The 19,906-nt window shown below is 43.3% G+C and overlaps 1 long non-coding RNA gene across 1 annotated transcript; it reads left to right on the top strand.

Annotated features, from left to right (window-relative positions):
• The first annotated feature begins 16,115 nt into the window (after window positions 1-16,115).
• Window positions 16,116-18,794, top strand: LOC112436374 (uncharacterized). Its single transcript, XR_013094250.1, has 2 exons — window positions 16,116-16,277; window positions 16,551-18,794. It is a non-coding gene; the product is annotated as an uncharacterized LOC112436374 (long non-coding RNA).
• Window positions 18,795-19,906: the final 1,112 nt, after the last annotated feature.

Consider the following 19,906-nt stretch of genomic DNA (forward strand, 5'->3'; position numbering starts at 1 on the left):
AGTGTCTATTTATCTCTGTCTTCACGTTGGGTGAGTGCTGAGTATTTGCATAGCAAATTGGACTGCCATTGGAGCATTGGACTGCCATTACCTCATAAGACTTTGTTGTTAGGAGAGGTAAGTGACGGAAGTGATGTTGTAGGTGACGTCAGACGCCGGAGATTTTGGCGGAGAAAAAGCAAATGGTAGCATAGAGTTTAACAAAGGTTTTCCAAGCTTCAGTATTTCCAAATATTTTCCAAATATACTAATCAATTGTCATATAACTAACAACATCTGTTTTATCATCTCTAACACCCTGGAGGACAACGGGGAGAGTTTAGACGCTCTCCAAGATTACATCGACCGCTGTTTTCAAGATTTAGTAATGCATAAGGCCCAGAGTGCATCTTCCCCGGCCAAAATCGAGACGCCGTCATCGAAGAGAAGTCGCCAGGCAGACTCCCCCGGTACAACATCGCCTGCCGGCAAAGACATCGCAGAAATCCTGGAGTCCATCGACAAGCGATTGTCCAGTTTCGATGCGAGGCTGTCCCTGGTGGAGATCTTACACCGGGAATTTAAATCTCTGAGAGAATCCCTGGAATTCAGCCAGCGGCAGGTGGAAACGCTTGCCGCTGAAAATGCCACGCTACGGGAGTCGGTTAAATCTCTCACCGATAACGTGACCCAGCTAAACATTGAAAATAAAAAAATAAAAGAGTCCGTTATCGATTTACAAGCCCGTAGCATGAGAGATAATCTTGTGTTTTCTGGTATTCCAGAAACTGCCGGAGAGGACGCAGAGGCAACGGTGAAAAGCTTCATTAAAATCCACCTGAAGCTGCCGGAGGACACCGTAAAGAACATCGACTTCGATAGAGTACATCGCTTGGGGGGCGTGAGGTCGCGGACCGGGAGACCACGGCCTATTGTGGCCAAATTCAGCCAATTCAAACAAAAGGAACAGGTGAAGAGTCGCGGCAGAGAGCTGAAAGGAACGGACTTCAGCGTGAACGACCAGTTCCCCAAAGAGATCCTGGAACGACGCAAGGTCCTGTTCCCAGTTCGACGTAGCTTTATCCAGAAAGGCTCCCGTGCTGTCATCGCTGTGGACCGGCTCTACGTGGACGGACAGCTGTACCGCGACCCCGGCACCACACCGTGGTTATACTGACTGCACTCCAGATAAGAACCCGCTACACTCTTTTCTTATTCATTCACACTTTCTCCTTTAAAATGTGTTTAACCTAGTAATATCAGTAGGATGTCATAGCAGATATAATACCGTCACCCTCCGTCATTGCTTTAATTGGAATGTTTCCGTTTCGTTTCCTTTTTTTTGTTGTCGCTCACAGTTCATGTGGTTTCTTTCTTTCTCTTGTCTTTCACTGCTGTGATCACCTACTTCCCCACTCACCTACAAACAACACCCTCTATTTCTCCATATTTTCACAACACGATCACGCAAACACATCAGCTCAACGGCAGCACATTCACAACAGCCTCACAGCACGCACAGACTTGCAGGACACATAAGCAAGCCACGCTTGTTCATATTAGTGAATATTCACACACATAGTCAGACTTATGGAGTCTCTCACCACACTTCTTTTTCTCTTTCTATTTACAAACAAGGGATGTTTCCATATTCTCTCCACCTGTCTAAACGAAACACCCAGCATACATCATTAAACATACACGCACAATTAAGGGCATGCTGAGGTTTGTCACATGGAATGTAAATGGAGCTGGCACCAGAGGAAAGAGGTTAAAAATATTTAACCAGCTTAAAAAACTACAGGCAGATGTTGTTTTATTACAAGAAACTCACAAACCTGTCACAGGTTTAAACGAACTTAAAACACCTGAGTTTCCTAACGCGTTTGCAGCCGGTTATAATTCTAGACAACGGGGAGTAGCAATTTTAATACATAAAAATGTTAATTTTACAGTACTCGATACAGTTATAGATCCAGAGGGTAGATTTCTAATTATTAAACTATCAATATTGAACAAAAAACTATGTATTGTTAGTATATATGGTCCAAATGTTGATGAACCCTCATTCTTCCACGGTTTTTTTAGTGCACTCTCTGAACACCTTGATTGCACACTCATTCTTGGCGGTGACCTCAACCTTGGACTAAATGAAGAAATGGATAGGCTCAACACAACAGGAACTCAGCGTAATTGGCAGTCCACAAATATAATCAAACAGTATATGAGCGACTTTGGTCTTTGCGATGCATGGCGCTCTCTTCACCCCACCAGTAAGGAATATACTTTTTTCTCGCATGTTCATCACTCTTACTCTCGTCTGGATTATTTTTTGGTCAGCAGCTCACTGCTGTGTGACATTTCAGACACTGAGATTCATCCTATAGCTGTCAGCGATCATGCTCCTGTATCTTTAACACTAATGCACAAGAATAATACTACGCCAAGTAAAAACTGGAGATTTAATATATCACTACTTAAAGATGAAGACTTTATTAAATACTTTAAAAAGGAATGGACTTCATATTTAGACTTTAATGACACTCCCGGAATATCTGCTTCTGTTCTATGGGAAGCAGGGAAAGCTGTGATGAGAGGTAAAATAATTTCTTTCTCATCACACAAAAAGAAAGAAGAAAACAAAAATATTCAGGAATTAGAAAAAAACATCAAATCACTAGAAGAAGCCTACGCGTGCGACCAAGATCAGGAAACATTGAACAAAATATGCAAAACAAAACTAGAATTAAATGAAACTATTAATAAAAAAACACAATTCCTTATACAAAGACTTCGCTTGCAGAATTTTGAACACAGTAACAAATCAGGTCGATTTCTAGCTAACCAGCTAAAAATAAATAAAGAAAAAACAACTATATGTGCTGCTAAAGATTTATCGGGGAACACAATATATGATCCTGGAAGAATAAACAACATTTTTAGGGATTTCTATGAAACTTTATACTCACCACAAATAAACCCATCTAAAAATGAAATTGATCTGTTTCTTGACAACGTAACTCTTCCAAAATTACTAGACAGTCAAGCAATGGAATTGGATTCGCCACTGACGCCAAGTGAACTCCAGGAAGCCCTGATAAGTATGCCCAATAATAAGGCTCCAGGTCCAGACGGCTTCCCTGCAGAATTCTACAAAGAATTCTGGACAATTTTGGCACCAGTATTCCACAGCATGTTGCAGGAAATCGAGGAAAATGGCAGACTACCACCAAATATGAATTCTGCCAACATTAGTCTCCTGCTAAAACCAGGCAAAGACCCTTTATTTCCCTCAAGCTATCGTCCAATTTCTCTTTTAAATGTAGACCTTAAAATAATCTGCAAAGCTCTCTCAAAGAGATTAGAGAAAATGACCCCCCTCTTAATTCATCCTGACCAAACTGGTTTCATAAAGGGTCGGCACTCCTCAACAAACACTCGTAGATTACTTAATTTAATAGACTACTCATACGATAAAAACATCGAAGCCATAATATTATCTCTAGATGCAGAAAAAGCATTTGACAGAGTTAATTGGAAATTTTTATTCGCAACTTTACACAAATTTGGTTTTGGAAACTCTTTCATAAACTGGATAAGAATATTATACAATTCCCCAACGGCTCGTATCAGAACAAATGACCAGACATCCTCCAGCTTCTGTCTCCTGAGGGGCACCAGGCAGGGATGCCCACTCTCCCCCTCACTTTTTGCAATTTTTATCGAACCTCTAGCAGCAGCATTTAGACAGGCTACAACAATTAAGGGCATAAAATGTAAGAACATAGAACATAAAATCAGTCTCTATGCGGATGATGTGTTGCTTTTTCTGCAAAACACACAAACCAACCTCTCTGAGGTAATTACTTTAATAAACTGGTTTTCAAGAGTTTCAGATTATTCAATTAACTGGCCAAAATCTACAGTTCTCCCCATTAACTGCTCCTTCCATAATTCTTCCTCTGCCCCACTGCAATCCGGAAATATTAAATATTTAGGTATTAATGTCTCTCCTAAGCTTTCAGACTTAACTAAACTAAACCACATCCCACTTCTAAAGAAAGTAGAAGGCGATCTGACTAGATGGAAATCTTTACCCATATCACTCATGGGAAGGGTCGCCACTATAAAAATGATGATCTTGCCAAAAATAAATTACTTATTTTTGATGATCCCTAACAAACCATCACAAGATTGGTTCAGATCTCTGGATTCATATATTTCCAAATTCCTTTGGAAAGATAAACCCCCGCGTATTAGCTTAAAAACGCTACAAAGAACCAAGGATAGAGGAGGATTAGATCTGCCTAATTTTCACCAATACTTCTTAGCCAACAGGCTTCAGTTCATCTCAGAATGGTTAAAACATACCTTCTTAGTTGAGCCCTGGCTAGATGTTGAACAGGCACTATGCAAGGATCTAGAGATTTCAGACCTACCATTTATTAGCTCAAACATCAAAAGACATGAATGCTTTAAAAGTATCAACATCAGCTTTTCTCTAACAGCATGGTGGGAGTTTCTAAAAATAACGGAATCTTCATTAATCCCATGCAAACGTACACCTATCTGGAATAACCCTGACATATTACAAAACAATAATATGATTAATTTCCCAGAATGGAGTTGTAAAGGAATTAAATACTTAGAACATATATTAGAGGGAACAGAATTTATCCCATTTGACAGACTAGTTGAACAATATGGGATCAACAAGACAAGGTTTTTAGAATATCAACAAATTAAATCCATAGTAAAAAAGAAATTTAACCTCAGTCAAGTTGAATTACAAACGCCACTAAGTGCGGCACATTTTCTTACTCTTAAATCCCCCAAATTATTATCTAAAATATACAGAACACTTTCTAAATTAGATGAATCAATATCCCTTCCTACTGCAAAGTGGGAAGCAGATTTATCAGTCAACCTAGACCAAAACTTCTGGTCTCAGATTTGCTTAAAAACTTTTAAATTAATTAAAAATCCCAGTCTGCAATTAATACAATACAAAATACTTCATAGAGTGCACTATACAGGTCATCGGATGTTTAAGATGGGCTTTACATCTTCCAACAACTGCTCACACTGTCAAGGCAATACACCAGACAATTACATCCACGCTCTTTGGTTCTGTCCACCAGTGCAAAAGTTTTGGCGCGAGATATGTGAAGACTTATCAAAATGTCTGAAATGTAACATTCCAACTTCCCCCTTAGTGTGTTTGTTGGGCAGCTTAGATAATGTCACTTCAGAAAAGAATATAGCCCATATGATCTTCACTGCCCTATGCATAGCCAAGAAAACAGTCCTCATGAACTGGAAAAATAAAAATAATCTTAATTCTAACCAATATAGAAATTATCTATTAGATTACATTAGTCTTGACACAGCCTCTGCCACCACATCAGATCAATTGCTCTGGGCCCCTTTTATCAGCTCCATCACCTAGTGGGGGTGGGGGGTCATAGTTTGGTCCCGCCTTCACTGTTGTGATTGGTGAGGGGGTAGGGACAGGCTTAGGGCGTCGGGGGGTTCCCCGGAGGCATCTTCCTTGGGGGGCTCAACCCGGGGTAGCGGTCACGTCCGGTTGAGGGCTCTGTTGGCTCTCAGGTGACTGTTTCCTCGCGGCTGCGTGCAGCGGGGCTAGGGGAGGGTCTGTGCTGACGGACGTGGGTTACTGACCTGGCAACCTGGCTGCCCCTGGGTGGGTCCGGGATGGGCGTGAGGTTCTGGGGGTGCTCCGTCTCTGGGCGGGGGCCCGGGCCGGGCCTCGGGGGCTCGGGTCCTGGTTGGTGTGTTGCCGGGGTTGTGGGCGGGTGGGTGCATGGGGGCCCGGCCCTGGAGCAGGGTGCCGCCGGTGCATCGAGCCGCCTGGGGGGCTCTTCAACTGGTGGGGGGGATGGTCACATCTGGCAGGAGCTTTCTTCTCTCAGGAACTCTCTGCAGGAGGGGGAGATACAGGAGAGGTGGAGGAAGATCTCAGCCTGGGCGTTTACCGTCTTATGTAGTCTGGAAGATGTGTGGTTGGTGGGGTGGGTGCAGTTTTCTCTGTGGTGGGGTTGGGTGGACTGTCCAGGGCTCTGTGGAGCCGGGGGGCGCTACTGCACTGGGCCCCGGTCTGATGGGCCTGGGCCCCCCTTCCCTGGCGGGTCGCGGAGGGTGGGAGTGCCTACTGGGGTCAGCGGGGGAGCTGGCCCCAGGGAGGGGTTACCTGCCCCTCCCTTCCTTCCCTCCCCATCTCCAGCTGCCTCCCTCTTCCCGCTCCTCCACAACCACCCACACATGCAGGGCCTTGGAGTGGGGGTATGTCACCAGGGTGCAGAGGAGGCTACCCCCCCCCTGTCCCCTTCTGGCTGCCTCTGCCTCAATTTTATCCCACAACTTAGACATTCACATTATTCACACTCTCATTACACATACATATAGGATCTTGGGGGTGGGCACAATCACGGAGTCCAAATCACCATCAGGGTGTATACCTCACCCCTGACGTCGTTGCCCACCTCTCAATTTTAAATACACTTAGTCATTGAGGGCTAGCAGGAGGGACCATGCGCTTACCTGCTGCTCCTTGGCAGGTAGCTCCATGCCCTCCTGGGTTTTAATTGCACCTTAGAACACATATGCATCAACACTACAATGAGCGGGTGGAGGGAGGTTTGGAGTCTTCTCCCACCCCCATTCTCTGCGGCCTGCTGGAGCGGGGGGGCTAGTAGGAGGAGTTGGCCGTCCGACTGCGGTCTGGGGTGTGGGGCCTCCCTGCTGCTGCGGAGTCGGGGTGGTCTGCCTCTCCCCACCGCAGGGAAAAGGGTAACACCACCTGGGTCTGGGTGCAATTCCCCCCTCCAGGGGCAAGGGTACCTAGACCCGGTTTGTAGAGTACGCTTGGGGAGTGTGATTGTGTGTACAGCGTCTCTTTATGTCTGTCTCCACGTTGGTTGAGTGTGGAGTGAGTGCATATGAGAGCATGAGGGTGGGAATGGATGTTTGTGTCTGTGTGTGCCTGTATGTCTGTGTCTATATGTCAGGTTGGGTATCAGACGCCACCTCTCTGGTGACACCTCAGGCCCTCCAAGGTTTGGAGGCCTATCTCCACCCACCACCACTTCCCCTGCCGGTGGCGGACTCCCTCAGGTGTCGGTGTGTTGGTGGTTCTTTGTGTCTGGGGGTGGGCGTCCGGGTACACACCGGCTCACTCTTTGGCGGCCGCTTGTCGGGGCCTGGGGCCTGGGGCTCGCTCGGGCCCCTTTGGAGGTGGGGTGCCCCCGGCCTCTCGGCCTAGGGCTCGGTCACTCAGGCGCAGCTGGGGGCCGGCGGAGCTCACGGGCGCGTCACTGCAACCCCCCCTGGCTTCTGCTCCGCGGCTGCTGAGTGAGCCCTCATCTGGGACTCTCCTCAGCTCTTACTGGAACAGTGGCGCGGCTGCCCCTCTGTTGGTCTTCCATGGTCTCTTGTGTTCTGGGGGCCTCTGGATGTCTGGAGTTTTGATCTCCTCCATACCCGCTTCACACCCTGGAGGATGGGGCTGTGGCCCCCCCACACTCCCTAGCAGATCATTACATGGAGAAACCTTTGGAATGCAAGCATGCTGATCCACACAGGTATGCACACATGGGTATTCACAGACGCGGACTAAAGCTTTCTTGGCTGCTGCCTCAAAGCACACTGTGCGCTGTCTATCTTGCGTGCTGCACAATATCGTTTATTACTTAGTAAATACTGATATCTATGACTAGCTAGTTTATTGTGATGGTGCTTTGTTTTCTCTATTATTATGTTGCTCTTTGTTGTTTGCTGTCTCCTCTGTTTGTTTGTTTGTTTGTTTGTTTGTTTTTTCTCCATACAGGTGACCCAGGAGTTTTTTGTTTTTTTTTGTCTCTCTTCCCCCCCCTTCTCACCGTCTCTTCTCCCCTTGGGTTTTCTTTCTTTCTCTCCCCCTCTCTCTCTCATTCATTCCCCCTGTCCTATTTATTAAAAAAAAAAAAAAAAAAAAAAAAAAAAAAAAATGACAAAGGATGAACTGAAGCTCTGCCATCACGTAATGTCGCATACTGCTGTTTCTGATGTCATTTAAAAAAAAAAAAAAAAAAAAAAAAAAAAAAGACTTTGTTGTTATACTATCTCTTACCGTATATTACTAAATCTCCATTTGCACTATTTGCCTATTTGCACTACTCTGCCTGGTTTACACTCAATGTCATTTACCCTTACCTGAATATTGTATATTGTATATTGCATAGCTTTCTTGTTAAATTGTATTGTATTTATTAAAATTTTTACTTTTTAATTATTTTATTTGCATTTTTTAATCACTCTCTTATATTTAAATGTTCATTTGCTATTTCATCTAGGGTTTGAGAGTAATGAAATTATTCTCTGTATGTCCTGTACATGTGGCAGAATTGACAAATAAAGTTGACTTTGACTTTGACTTGACTTTGATATGAGAGCATGAGGGTGGGAATGGATGTTTGTATCTGTGTGTGCCTGTTTGTCTGTGTCTATATGTCAGGTTGGGTATCAGACGTCACTTCTCTAGGGACATCTCAGGCCCCCCAAGGTATGGAGGCCTATCTCCCCCCACCACTCCCCCTGCCAGTGGCTGACGCCGTCAGACATCGGTGCATTGGTGGTTCTTGGTGTCCGGCGCTCTGGATTCAGCTCCGCAGCTGCTGGGTGACCCTTCATCTGGGGCTCTCCTCAGCTCTTTCCGAGAGAGTGGCACGGTTGCCCCGCAGTTGGTTTTCGTTGGACTCTTGCACTCTGGGGGTCTCTGGATGTCTAGAGCCTGGATCTCCTCCATACCTGCCTCATGCCCTGGGGGGCGGGGCTATGGCTCCCCACACCCTCTAGCAGATTGTTACATGAAGCGCGCTCATGCTCACAGGTGTACACACGGGTGCTCACAGACACAAACTACAGGGTGGGCCATTTATATGGATACACCGTAATAAAATGGGAATGGTTGGTTTCCTCCCCGCAGATGGCTCAGACGAGCCGGGCAAAACCACATCCGGCAAGTGAGGCTGACGCGGCTGCTCCGGGGTGGCCATTGTCTGTCCGTTATTTTCCGAGCTTGCGCCGCCTCCCGGGCTTCATGCAAATTGGCCAATAAGTCCAAACATCCTCTGACCTGGCGGAGATAGGGATTTCTGACCACTTATAAAATGTGTTCAATGTGCTGCCCATTGTGTTGGATTGTCAATGCAACCCTCTTCTAACCCTCTTCTCCCACTCTTCACACACTGATAGCAACACAGCAGGAGAAATGCCAGCACAGGCATCCAGTATCCGTAGTTTCAGGTGCTGCACATCTCGTATTTTCACACCATAGACAATTGCCTTCAGATGACCCCAAAGATAAAAGTCTAAGGGGGTCAGATCGGGAGACCTTGGGGGGTATTCAGCTGGCCAACAACGACCAATCCACTTTCCAGGAAACTGTTCATCTAGGAATGCTCGGACCTGGCACCCATAATGTGGTGGTGCACCATCTTGCTGGAAAACTCAGGGAACGTGCCAGCTTCAGTGCATAAAGAGGGAAACACATCATCATGTAGCAATTTCAAATATCAAGTGGCCTTGAGGTTTCCATTGTTGAAGAATGGACCCACTATCGTTGTACCCCATATACCACACCAAACCATCACTTTTGTTGTTCCAACAGTCTTGGAGGGATCCATCCAATGTGGGTTAGTGTCAGCGGTGGTTTTGTTTGTTAACTTCACCATTCACATAAAAGTTTGCCTCATCACTGAACAAAATCTTCTGCGTGAACTGAGGGTCCTGTTCCAATTTTTGTTTTGCCCATTCTGCAAATTCTGTGCACCGATCTGGGTCATCCTTGTTGAGATGCTGCAGTAGCTGGAGTTTGTAAGGGTGCCATTTGTGAGTAGCTAATATCCGCCAAAGGGACGTTCGACTAATGCCACTCTCCAGTGACATGCGACGAGTGCTACGCTGTGGGCTCTTGCTGAATGAAGCTAGGACAGCCACTGATGTTTCTTCATTAATAACAGTTTTCTTGCGTCCACATTTTGGCAAATCCAACACTGAACCAGTTTCACGAAACTTAGCAAGCAGTTTGCTAACTGTAGCATGGTAGATGGGTGGTTTCGTAGGGTGTCTTGCATTGAAATCTGCTGCAATGACCCGGTTACTGCGTTCAACAGATATCAACACAATTTCGATCCGCTCCTCACGTGTTAACCTCTTCGAAATGTCAATGGCTGTGAACAAAGAGAAACTTGTAAATAACTCATGAAAGAATAAAGTTACGTTGAAACCAAGCACACCATTGTTTTTCTTGTGACATTACCAATAAGTTTGATGTGTCACATGGCCCTCTTCCTATTGAAAAAACAAAAGTTGTATCCAAGATGGCCGACTTCTAAATGGCCACCATGGTCACCACCCATCTTGAGGAGTTTGCCCCCTCACATATACTAATGTGCCACAAACAGGACTTTAATATCACCAACCATTCCCATGTTATTACGTTGTATCCATATAAATGGTCCACCCTGTACACCTCTTTTGGCTGCTACCTCAAAGCACACTGTGCGCTGTTGATCCTACGTGCTGCACAATAATATTCAATATTTAGTATTTACTGTTATATTCACAAAGGTTATCGTGATGATCTTGTTTATTATATTGCTCTCTTTTTTTCTTGTTTTCTCTTTTTTTTCTCTCAACAGGTGATCCAGGTGATTGAGCAGTGATTCCTGAGATTAGGGACAAAACAGGTTTTAATTTTCTAAAATATATTTTTTGATTTTTCAAAAACATATTTACATATAATTGCTACACAAAGTTTTTGCTGGAGAAGTGCAAGGTTTTTATCAACACCGTCAGACACAAAGAAATGCAAAAATTTATATTTTAAATTAAGTTGTTTCAGCTATTTTGACTATTAGCAGCTTCTCTGTTCAATTGTTTATGCACATATGTTTTCAAAGTAATTATACCACATTTAAAAGTAAGATTGTTTTGGCTTTTTATTATTAAAGTTACAGTCATACATATTTTCAGAAGCTTGTATTTAATCTCTATAAGAAACATTCATATTTAGCAGCATGCAAATTACAAATTTATTGAGAAAATTACATATTTTTATTGGAAGATCATGAGGGAGGAAACTATATGGTTCTCCAAAAGAGAAAAATAAACCAAAACTCCATATTATGGAGTTGACAAGGTGCTAACGGTGGTGACGCAAGTCTGACGGTGGTGACGCACTAGTAGAAAACAAGATATTATTTCTTTCAAAATGACCATTTAACCTTAACACCTTATGTAATATCACAAGACACATCATAACAATTCTGTTTTTGCACATTTCAGGTTCTACATCTTAATAGTTCACCAGCAAGTAGCTGCCTACTACTCCTTGATTCCTAAAGTTCTCTGTGGTTGTGTGTTTAGACCCTGCTGGACTTTCTCTCCTTTTGTCTCTCTGTGCTTTCTTCCAAAACCTTCTCTTTTGCCTTTTTTCTCTTTCTTTCAGATCACTGGTGTTCTTTATTTTTCCCTCTTTCACTCTATTTCTCCATCTTTCCCTTCCCTTTATGAGAAACTCTTTCTTCAACTCAGGCTGGCTGTTAATTTTTCTCTCCTTCTTTTTCGATCATTCCTGTTCCTTCTCTTTCGTTCCTCTACTGACAGGTTCCCCTTTGCTATTTTAGCCTGAAATGTACCATTTTGTAATTACTATAATTTTTCTGAACCTTATGCTTTTTCACAGATTAAGGATGAATATTCACAACACAATTATGCAATAAGCAATAGAAATGCTATCCTGCCATTAAGTTTGATGTCATTAGCCATTTCCAGGTCCAAACTCCGCTGCAGATCCCAAAGCCAAAGGAACTCTGCGGCATCACTGAGAGTTACAAACTGTCTAAATTCTTTCATCTTTAATAAAATGATCAGTGTGGCTCTACCAGGTGTAACATCCAGGCATCCATGAAAACAGAATATATGAAATTTAACAGAGTTAAAGTTAGATTGCTTGTTTCCACCTAAACATACCAGCTCTGCTACCACTTCCAACATAAATGAAGACAGAAAACTAAACAGCAGTGACTTCTGTAGAGTTACTGAAGTTGGGCTAGCTGGTATATAGTGATGTGCTACATGATCGCTAGCGACACAGCTATGTTAGCATAATATAAACACAGTGAAGCTGGAGGATGAATGCTAACTTTTTTTCCACTTGATAAAAGTTAACGTGAGGGTTCCCGATGGTTAGGCTGACAGTGATCACTGGCTGTTTTTAGGGGCTTGTTCAGATGTAATAGAATACGATAAAAAGCATTAAAACATTTTAACAGCACAACAGGCTTAATAAACACAGAGTAGTTTAGGCCCAGAAACAGGATTCATACATCATCACTTAAAGAACAGCTCTCGGGGCACAGCTAGCTCAGTAGATGCCCCATGATCGAAAGGTTGGGCGTTCAAATCCAACAAACAGCGGCTATCCTGGATTGGTAGCTGCCCACTGCATCACTGAGTGAATGGGTTAAATGCAGAGGACTAAGCATTTTCCTACAGGATTAATAATGTATACATAAACAATGAGATTCAAGATAAGGCAAATTTGATTTGTGTCATGGTCCGGAGTCTGTGACTCTGTGTTTATGTTTTAGTTTATTATTATTCTGTGGTTTTGTTTATTCTGGGTTTCTTGTACGCTCCTTTTTCACGTTTCATGTTCCTATGTTCCCATGTTCCTATGTTCTGTGTCCCCCAGTCAGTGTTAAGTTTGTGTGTTGTGTCATTACGTGTATGTGTTTCCTGTTTTATTGTGAAGGTCTGCGTCTTATGTGAGTGTTTTCAGTTTGCCTCCCTGGTCTCCTCACGTTAATCACTCCCAGCTGTGTCCCCCACCTGTGTGTGATCTCCCTGTGTTTCTCTGAGTGTATTTTAGTCGTGTCTTCTGTCGTAGTAGCTGCTGGTTTGTCTGTGTCGTTCCCCTCCATTTTTCTGTGTAATCTCCCCGCAGCTCTGTTTCACGTCTCAAGGTTTCAGGTTTGTTTTTGCTTAGTTTTTCCCAGTTTAGGTTACTCTTAGGTTTTGGTTTTCGTCCACTTTGCTCCTGTTTGTTTCACCTTTTGTTAATAAAGCTCGCTCACAACTACACAGTCTGCATCTTGGGTCCGTTAATAATTCACACACGGCTTGCCCCGGCAACCTGTGACAATTTGACACATCTGTAAAGCAGAAATATCAGTAAAATACACAGGAAGTAATATGACTGAAATATTAATAAAAATAGCTTAATATAATTGATTAATAGGACACTTTTGTGGCATTTGTCAACACCATTAGAAAAAGGGTCAGCACCGTCAGACAAAAATCCTGATGGTGTTGACATCTGATGGTGTTGACAAAATACCCTACTTTCTCTCATAATTACATGTTTTTCTGACAGAAGCCATCTTGTTTTTCATCAGTTGCTTATGGCCTCTACAATCTACCTAAATTAAGCTCTTTTTACAAAAAATTTTTTTGATTACATCGACTTTGGTGTTGACGCACTGTGGTTGTGACACAGTTTTATCAGAAAGGTGTGCAATAAATGAAATAAAAATAAAAAAAGTTATCACAGCAGTGACCTCATGGCATGTGTATCAAACAGGAAGTGGTAAAGGGGTCCTCAGAGTGTAAGCCGCCCACAATAATTCCTGATTTTTTTGTACTTTAAAAAAAATCTGATGGTGTTGACAAAAACTCTGGACACAGGTATTGACTTAAATACTTAGTGACGAGAGCCATGATGTTTAATTTTACATTACTTTTAATTTTTTTCTGTATTTTAATATTATCACACCTGCTTCAGGACAATGGATTTTTAAGGTACTGGTAATGTACTGTACCATTTAAAATAAATATATGTGTATAAAAAATGCAAAATCATGCTTTTGTTGTAAAAACATTGCCTTGGTTTGTCTTTTAGGCAGTTGTATTAACACTTGTATGCATATTTTTAACCACAAAATTGGGTTTTATCTGCCGGACATGTTTTGTCCCTTATCTCAAGAATCAGTGTGATATATATATATGTATTTTTTGTAATGTAATGGCATCTTTCTTGGCCTTCAGACAACAATTCTGATGGCAAAAGAACCAAATGGGACAGGCAAAAAAATAAAATAAAATTCTAAGCAGTGCCTCTGGTTCACCTTACAGCATTTGAATCACCTGCTCATTTAACATTTTCTGGTTTTCTAGGTGGCACTGTTGGTCCCTTTTCAATTAAGCAGAAGACAAATCACACTGAAAGTGTTGGATTGTAAATTTTAAAGCCAATATGATAACCTTATCCCACCAACGATGTGGAGATCCAGTTTTTTTTAAGATCCAATTAAATCAGTTCACTCAAAAAGATCCTCGGGAAAACAGTAGAATTCTTGGAACAGAGTTTAATACATATGAACAGCAAGATAGTTCATACACAGAACAGCAAGAAAACCCATAGCAGAGCAAACAAAGCAAACCCTGGAGTGTAGAGCCTTAAGCACAGACAGCAGAGCCACACAGAGACAGAGAAGAGCCCCGGTGGCCCCTCCGACCCATCTCTTATAGGCAGTGCCGGGGAGTAACTGAATACAGGTACCGGCGTTATGCATTTAAAATACAAAATATGAGTAACTGTATTCCTTTACAGTTAACACTTAAATATGTGATAATTAGAATAAAGTTACTTTCTTGAAATTAATGGATTACACAGCGGTCATTTTCTGCTTCATATGTTAGGCTATCCCCTCTCTAATTTTGGTAATTTCACGCATTGCTGGAAACCCAAACAAAATAAGAGGCTCTAATGTAGGCATCCTATTAATGTTGGTGGGGTCAGTTGCACAATGGACCCGGAACCAGCACAACAGATCCAGCAGTGCACGGGCAGGAATGCATTTCTTACTTGGAAATTCCGACACCACTTCACATTTAAAGAAAGGGATGGGCGAAATCTGACTGTTCAATCCAGACTCTGTTTGCCAGCATTTTCCGGGTCCAAACAAAGCAAGAAAAGCAGAGGCGTCACAGTGTAATTATTTACGTGCAGTTGTTTTTTTTGCCCAGCGCGTGCTCCTGACGCAGGGAAAACCAATTCTGCAGGGGAGACCTACCTTGGTACTTGTGCAGGTGAAGCCAAAGGGAAGATATGCTTCACCATATTTCCTAGTCTTTGGCTTAGAATGAAGTTGCTGCATCTCCTGCTTTGCGTTTTTGTGGGCGCCCTGTGCTAGCAGTGTCCAAGCGTTTTTGGTTTTTTTTCCCTTTTCATACCACGCCCCCCCTGCAATGGCTCTGCGCCCCCCCCTAGGGGGCGGGCCCCACACTTTGGGAAGCTCTGGATTAACCCTTTGCTTTGCTTTATCACAATAGGTCACAAAACGGTCAAAATTTGCACATTAATGCTAATTGTTAAATCGTACAACAAGCAGTATGCATCAACAGGTGCTCAACTATATAAGTTAAATGCTTAACATGGTGATTCTCATATATAAAAACATTCCAGTGTAGATTATGATATGTTACTGAAATCACACTGTATCATATAAAACATTAGATTTTTCTGCACTTTACCAAGATACATTAGAGAGCAGCATTGTTCTGATTAATATACTGTAAAGCTGCTTCTAGCTGGTGGACTGAGCCGCCTCACCTTTCACCTGGCTCACGTCACACACCTGGAGAGACTCGACCTCCACCTGTGTTGCCTCACGCGAGATGATCTAGAGGCTCTGAGTCAGTTGCTACCAATCTCACACGCCGGACACTAATCGCATGCTCGCTGCAGCAGTCATGTGACTCGTTGTTTTTCAGTCCAGGTGCTGCCCTCTCTCACTGCACTGACCGAGCTTGATGTGTCATCCAATAAGGAAGTGGGAGGTGTGGTCCACCTGCTGGTCTCCGCCCTCCCTGCGACACAAATGAGGCGGCTGCCATTCAACAGCTGCTACATGAGCAACGAGTCCTTCACTGCTCTGGGTAACACACACACACACACACACACACACACACACACACACACTTGTTTATTTATAGAAGTTTTCCTTCAAGTCATTCTCCCTGAATACCTCTTCCACCCTCTAACCTGAAATGGTGAAAACTTTGTGTTTATGCATCAGCCCTGGCGGTGTCCTATCTGCGCACGGTGGATATTTCCTGGTGTAAAGTGGTTGGCGGTCACTTGGCGCTCCTGCTGGATGCTCTGCAGCCATCAGTCGTCAGCGAGCTCCGTCTTTGCAGCTGCGAGCTCACCACTGATGACATGCAACATCTGGGTAACTAACACACAATGACATTATACTTTTTCTTTTTTGGTCTGTAGTGGATCATTAGGCTGCATAAATGTATATTAAGACAAGTAAAGCCTGAAGGAAATTGATATTTCTTTCATTTATTTCATGCTGCCAGCATCTGTAGCTGTCGTATAAAACAAAACAATGAAACTATTCGGTGTTATTTTTGTCTCCATCAGAAACATTGTGAACAAAACAGTAAAGTGAACAGGCATAAAGTGATCAGTTATCAATGGGTCCTCTTCCTCTGTGCAGCTGCCGTGTGCAGACGGGGCTGTCTCTCCTCACTCCGTGCACTGGATCTGTCCTACAACAGCTTGGTGGGAGACAACGGTTGGTGCAGTCTGTTTGCAGCAGGAGGTCTGGGCTCTCTGGAAGACGTGGATGTCAGTTTGCGACCTTCAACCTCTGCTCTGTGCTCAGCCTGGCTGCCCGCTCTGCTCCGAGCTCTGCCTCAAATGCCGGCGCTGGCTCGACTGGCCATGCAGAGGTGGACAGCTGACTGTCAGGAGAGAGAGCAGCTGAGGTACTGTCTGAAAAAGAGGAGCGTCCTGCTGGAAAGGGATCCAGATTTACAAGACACATCATCAGCATGTAAAGGGAACAGTCAGGAGAGCCTAGAAGAGAGTCCGCCTGAGGAGATTGGAGCGGACCGCACTGGAATTTACTGTCAAAGAGCGACCCACTTTGTTGCTTTATTATTATTTTTTTAAGTCTCTGTTACCACAAGAAGGTCAGTGTTGACGTCAGCTGCATCACGTCTGATGTAAACTGTGTCACACGTGATGGTTTCAGGGAATACTGGGAACTTACAGAGTTAAGCACAGCTGGTGTGGGTTATCATATTTGTCGTCTCTCACCTTGGCTGCAGGGTCTGGGTCTTTCCAATGCAGCAGTCCTAACACTTGAGACACACATGCCGAGAAGTGGGGATACCTGGAAATGGACAAAGGCTTTCAGCAGAGTTTTAAAGCAGCTATTCAGGAAAAGAGCTGTGAATTATCTGCATACCTTGTTAGGTAATCAGCTATTTTGGGGTTCTTTAACAAATCAACCAAAAGGTCGACTGAGTATTTTCTCGTCAGAGTACCATCACCGTTCACGATGATGTTGAGCACAAGCTGGAGCGTTTGATGGATGTTCTTTGCATCAAAGAGCTACGAGGAAATCCCAGAGATTAGAGACAGGATATTATGTGAATCAGCATGAATGTTGTTTGTTGTTCAACAGATAAAAACAAGAAGAGAAAATAGAAACAAAGTAAAAAAGGAACAATTGTTTCTGCCGTTAAGAAAAAAAAATTGAGTCATGGCAGAGACCTGCAGAAGTCTTGAGTCTCATTTGATGACATTTTGTCAGATTGCCTTGTAATTTAAAAAAAACAAAACTGTTTTTTGAGCAAAAGTTCTCCAGGTTTTTTTGGAGTTCTTTCAAAGTTTTCTTATTTTTGGACGTTAGCTGCTTTTTCACTCTTTTTCAGTCCAGTCTGTGCATCTGAACATTTACAGAAAGATTTCTTTGTTTCGTCTTTAGACACTTTGTTAAACGCAGATCCCAGCAGAGTTCACCTACCTTCTCTCCAACCTTCTCAGGTTTTGTGGATATTATACATGGTTATGCTGAGGATATGTCGGCTACTTTCCACTGGAAATGCCTTTTGGTTAAACTGTCAGCGAGGAATTTGCACTGTTACATTTTTATATAACTTTAATGCAAAAAAACAGCTGCTTGTTTAAGTGAAAATACACTGATGGGGTTTTTTTCTATTCATGAACAGGAGTGTGATCAGTTTAATAAAAGAAAAAATAACCATAACCAAGATATGAGGGGAAATCTTGGACAAATACAAGCAGACTGGAGCAGCCAGCGTTCAAAACACCGACGTTCAAGGTAACAGAAGGTTCCCGAGCCACATCCACCCAGCTGGTTTCTGTGTTTCTTGTGTATTTGTGTACACTGTGACTTCATGGCTGTCTTGGGCTCCAGCTCTTGTTTTGGTGTCTCATTAATTTGATTTAATGTCCTGCTTAGTGATAACATCACTCTTGGCCTCCCTGCACTGGCTTCCAATTGAATTTAGGATTCATTTTCAAGTTCTTTTATTGGTTTTTAAATCTTTAAATGGTCTGGCACCTGCTGAAGCCCTATGTCCCCACTCGTTCGCTCCGGTCAGCTGAGCAGCTGTTGCTCTCAGTCCCCAAATCACGGCTGAAACTGAGAGGAGACCGAGCGTTCTCTATCGTGGCTCCTAAGCTTTGGAATAATCTTCCTCTTCACATTAGGCAATCGACATCAGTGCTGGTTTTTAAATCCAGATTGAAAACGCATTTTTATTCACTGGCTTTTGACTCAGTGGTTGACTGACTTGTATTTTATTGTTTTTCGCTATATTTATTATTCTTATGGTATCTATTATGTTTCTATTGTTCAGCAGTTTGGTCAGCCTTGTGTGTTTTTAAAGTGCTATATAAATAAACAATGATGATGATGATGAACATAGTAACGTGTGTTGGGTTGCTCTGTCTTCAGACTCACTGTCAGACTGATTAGACAGTGAGTCTGAAGGTGAGAGTCCTCACTGCCCACGCCTGTCTTTGGGTCTGACCAACACCGTTTCCTGTGTCATTCCCCCCTCGCCTTCCCCCCATCCGTCCTGTCTGCACTGACCTCTCCAATAAAGACAAAAGGCCTCATTTTCTGAAACTCTTCCTATCCCATCACCTTGCGAAGAATCACTTCACCATGTTGATTAATAAGGACGGTGGGAATGGTTTGAAGTCTCGTCACAGAAAATGTGCCAAAGGCAAAGAATCTGAGCTTGAAATAAAATGAAATGAAAGATCAGCCCCACACAGGGGTTAAATTCAGATGGAAACTCTTATCACACAAAGAGAACAAGCGAATAAATATATCTGAGTGTGGCCCCTCGACTGTCACAGTGTAGCTGACATTTGATCTTATCATGTGTTAAAGCTATTTTAATTACTGAAGAGAACCAGTGTCAAACTCAGCCCAAGTATGGTTGTACGTTAATCCTTAAAGCAACAACGTTTTTAAAGTTGCAGCGTCATTTTTACACCACACCTAAAATCCCACTAATCGTCCGGGCTCTTCACCCTATGACCACACGCTGGGGTATCTAACACCACATGACCCAAATGGAAACTATGTCAGCTGAAAGAAACCCATCGAAATGTGCAACACTTAAAACTTTGCCTGATTGGAGCATGGCTTCAAATACAGCCCTGAAAACAGACAGGCGGTCGTTGGCATTTCGTTACAAAGTTTCCTTGTTCAAAACTTCTGCTTCATTATAACAACCGAGTGACTGGGATCTACGAGCTGAGCTTGTGTAAGATGTCTGACACTGGAAGCCCAGGTGAGCGGCCATGAAACATGTTTAAAGAACGGCAGCTGTTTTATCATAATTCTGTGGAGAGCTTCATCCTAATGAGGGCTCATGTCCTGAGCAGGGATGCAGAGGAGGAGGAGGAAGGTCCTGGACACATCAGTGGCTTATGTGCGTGGAGAGGAGAACCTGGCCGGCTGGAGGCCCAGAGGAGATAGCCTCATCCTAGAGCACCAGTGGAAGCTGGAGAAGATGGAGCAGC

The sequence above is a fragment of the Maylandia zebra genome, linkage group LG18 (genome assembly GCF_041146795.1).
Source record: "Maylandia zebra isolate NMK-2024a linkage group LG18, Mzebra_GT3a, whole genome shotgun sequence".
NCBI lineage: Eukaryota > Metazoa > Chordata > Actinopteri > Cichliformes > Cichlidae > Maylandia > Maylandia zebra.